The sequence below is a fragment of the Chaetura pelagica genome, unplaced genomic scaffold (assembly GCF_000747805.2).
Source record: "Chaetura pelagica isolate M959 unplaced genomic scaffold, ChaPel_1.0 scaffold78, whole genome shotgun sequence".
In the NCBI taxonomy this organism is placed as follows: domain Eukaryota; kingdom Metazoa; phylum Chordata; class Aves; order Apodiformes; family Apodidae; genus Chaetura; species Chaetura pelagica.
Genome location: NW_009954492.1, coordinates 722,114 through 726,493, shown reverse-complemented (window position 1 = coordinate 726,493; position 4,380 = coordinate 722,114).

Genomic DNA, 4,380 nt, shown 5'->3' with positions numbered 1-4,380 from the left:
TGATCCCGGTGCCTGATCCCGGTGCCTGATCCCGGTGCCTGATCCCGGTGCCTGATCCCGGTGTCCACCGGTGGGGAAGCCGCGGGGACCCCACTCGGGCACATCCCGAGCCACGACCTGAGCGGGTCATGCAGCAGCCCGAGAGGAAATCCTGCGGGTGCTGAAGGCCAGTCCCGGGAACCCCGGTGTCCCGTCGCTGTGTGACGGGCCTCCCCGCGGTGTGGAGAGGAGGCACCTTATTTGCCTGCAAAAAAAAACCAACCCAACAAAACAAACCCTGAATTGCTTCTGAGCGTTTCCGTCTACGACCGAAAGTCATCTTTGCAACGTCTGTTTTGCCTTGATGTTCCCTGCCGCATTTCAATCGGGGAGAGGTTAGTCTGCTTGAATTGCAAATGACAAGGCCGCACCAGGGGCACACTGCTAGAGAACACCTTCCCCACCACCTTTTTGCCACCTGTTTTTATCCAAGGAAAACAAAGTTGGTGAGATACTTGCCAGTAAGGGGGGAAAACGCCACGGCTTTTAAAATAACACGGTGGTAGTGAATATTCACAATCAAAGAGCTTGCTTAAGGATCAGAAGGGTAAGCTGAGACATGAAAGTGGTCCCTCCTTCTTCTTCATCCTGTTTGAGAGAAGAAAACTCCATTGGACAATGACATCACTCGGATTCACAGAGCACCTTTATTCAACGTGATTCATGAGCGCTTTGAACTCTCCCCAGCAGCTTTGTTGAGAAGAGCTTTTATGACTGGGAAATGTTTTATAGAGCATGTTATTTACCTAGCCGTGAAAAATCTGTTGCCTAAAGTTGCATGGTGTTGTTTCCTTCAAAAATGTGTGTTCACTTCTGTTTTACTTGAACACGAGCCTTCACATAGACACCCAAGGCTCTTGTTATGAGAAAGCTGAGGCATTTCTAGCCCATTTCATACCATTAGTAGGTAAGAAACCATTTGCGTAGACATATTTATATGCATTCAGATATTAATCACTTATATGGAAATGTTTGGTTTGGGAAGGTAGAAACTCATCTCCAGAGATTTTTAATAAGGAAATATGATCATACCTCCTCTCCTTTATCCACTTTGGTGACTTTTTAAAGTTTGAACTTGTTCCTTACTAGTAACACCAATTCAAAAAGCTTTGTTAAAAAGAAAAAAATGAACTTGGAAAACACGTTTTTGGCATTTACTTAAAAGGAGGATTGCAACTCCTATCCAACCCTGTCAGATGTAGTAGTAAATTACCTTTTTTTTTTTAAGACAAACAAAAAAACCCCAACAACCCAGAAAACAACAACAAAAAAACCTGCCTCATATAAGAAAATCTTTTGCTCCATTTTAAAAGCTGTTTTGGCAAGCCTTTCCTACATAGTGAAAAGAACCATAGTCACAAGGTTGAAGAGGAATTACCGGTCTGCTGCATATGTATCAGCACGTTGCATATTCATGAGCTGCAGCTGCAGTGAAGGCCACCCCAGGCAGGGTAGCCCAAGAGCAGAGCCGGTGGAGAGGAGCAGCAGCTGGTGTGTACCTGCAGCCAGCCCTCCGGCAGGGCTGAGCCTTGCTCCCTCCAGGAGGACTGGGGAAGAAGTGCCCTGCTGCCTCGGACCACCCCAGTGTCTGAATGTGCTCCTCTGTTCTGCCCCTTATGCTCCCTCTCAGCCACCTGTACTTGTCCTTCCTGCTTGCTCTTGCCTTCCCGTGCCTTCTCCTACAAGCTTATCGCTACCTCTCTTGTAACATTCAGCTCATCTTTTCCTGCCATCTCTTAAGAATGAGCAAACAGCTGTGAGAAGACAGTGCAGCAGAAGCCCACATGGTATCTAGAATAGAGTAATATTTCCACCCACTTCCACAACATCATGAAGTCACCCAGACTTTCACATGGTTGATAAGGTGGAGCTACAAAACCACGAGGCATTCAATTCAATTTGGGTTGTTCTTAAAGATAATTTGGTTGCATCTTGCATGATATTTAATTCAGCATATGCTTGACTTCTTGTGTTAAGTAAAACATTGCCTATACTTAGTACTTCTGGAAAGGAGGAATAAGAAAATCCTTATGCACATAGCAAAAAGGATTCGTCTAAAATTTAACTTTTTTCTCACATGACAATTTTTTCAGTGATATATTAAGGGTAATTAAATAACAATAGTAAAAAAGATATCGCACAGGACTTAGTTGTGATCATTGCATTTTTTTGTAAACTCTGGATTATTCATGATCACAGAATCACACAATGTTTATAGTTGGAAAGGACCTTTGAGATCATCGAGCCCAACCATAAAAAAACAACTAACAACAAACCAACCAACCAAAATCCAACCAACCAAACAAAAAAACAAACCACATAAAAAAGCACCCGCAAACACCCAACCTACAATATCAGCCTCTAGAGTCGAGATCATCCATCCTCATAGATGCTTATCTGCAGAATCCACCTCTAAATAATGTCTTCAGTAACCTGTGGACTGTTGGGGTTATCCATGTACTGTCAGATGGTTCTGGCAGAGGTGGAGAAACTCTGGAGTATCACCCAGCTTTTGACCCGCCATAAGACTGTCACCCAGGCAGATCCAGGACTGGTGTATAAGCTTTCTGGAGGCTTTCTGCAGAGCCTCCAGAAGAGCTTGTCGTCAAATAATGCTGCTTACTGTCCAGAACACAGTGGTGGAGGTAATAATTGTTATTATTTTAAATGTCTTTAATTTTAGGATCTCTTGAGGCATGGAAATAACTGACTAAAACCAGCCATGTCACACCACTAAGATTGGTCTTAAGAATGGCCTACCATTTTCTGATCAACTTTAGACAACTTTTAGTATTTTTTATCATAAAATTGCCTTTGTAATAAAAAAAACATCCCTTCATTCCTCCCTGTGGTCTTCAGATATAACATATAAATTTCTGACAAATGTTGCTTCTTTTTTCTGATTTGTTGTTTCTGATACACAGGTCAAAAAAACAACAGCAGATTCTGGTGGGAAGAGACAAAATACATTTGAATCTAAAATGAAGGAGAACAAAAAGTAGTTTTCTTACATTTTTTTTTTTCCTTTTGTGCTCAGGACAAATACAAGTCTGGCTTTCTTCCTGGTTTTCTTCCATATAATTGTTCTTAATTATGGTGCTGGTGTGACAATTAGTAAGTAGGGTTGATTTTTAAAATATTTTCTGAATAGATTGTTCAAATGATGCCATTCTGTACTTGCCAGGGTCTATTCTACAGTCTCTGTCACCTGCCATGCTTATGCCTCTTGTGCAGAATAAGGTAACTGATTTAATATTAAATATTAATATTTTTTAAAAAAAAATCCAAAGCCTTTTTTTTTTTCCCCCCTAATAATTGAATCTTTTTGAACAGAATGTCAGAAAAGGGTGGTGAAGTTCTACACAACTCTATATAATCCTGATCTAGCTGTCATCCTCAAGAAGTGTATATATGAGTAATCCTAATGTGCAGGTGTGCTCAAGTGAGGCAGGATAGCTGAATTTGCATTGCTTTATAGAGTCTGTATTTAAGTTTGATTAACTGCTATAAAAAATAACAAGTTGTCTTTGTGTAGCCTCAGGAAGCTGTTTTTTGTTACAAAAATCAGGCATTTTCCACGTATTATTAAAAAATGTTAATCTCATACGTCTCACAAATTCAGTCTGGCACCTTATCTATGTATTGGGAACTAATAAAAAACCTGAGGCATTGAATTTTGCTTTATAAAATTAATGATTTCTTGAATACTGTATAAGAGGATGTCAGTGTATAGTCATTTTGTGAAACATACATATACAAGTTGAAAAATGTGAAAAATATCACACTCCTGCTAATCGAAGCACTTCCACAGAAAAATTATCTGCTAAGCAGCTCTTTTTTCTTGGTTTGTTTGGACTGCCTTTGAAATCTGAAGTGTAAATATAGTTGTTATATCAGAAAATATCCTTGTACTCAGGAGCTACTATGCACATCCAGTTAGTCTATCCTTACATTTCATTAAAAAAAAACCCCAAACCAAACTCTTTTCTTTTAATATCTGATTGTGGGACAACTTCCTCTAGCTAACAATCTGCTCAGAACTGTAATTTATGCAATTAGGTACTAAATAAGATGCTTCAAAACGCTTACAATCCAAGCAGCACCCAGATAATACAGAAAGCTGGCATGTAGACTGATTTTGTTCAGACCTCGTGGCATCCGTTTCCACCAGGAACCTGAGACTTCCACCTTCATGCACTCATCCTGGCAACTGGTCTTTGTGGAGGCTCTGAAGTGGAAGGTAACGGTGCTGGTGGTTGCTGCAACGTACCCACACGTCAACTGTTTTCACCTCAGGGCTGGAATAAACAGCAGCTGCCCACATGTACCCCAGTGGTATGG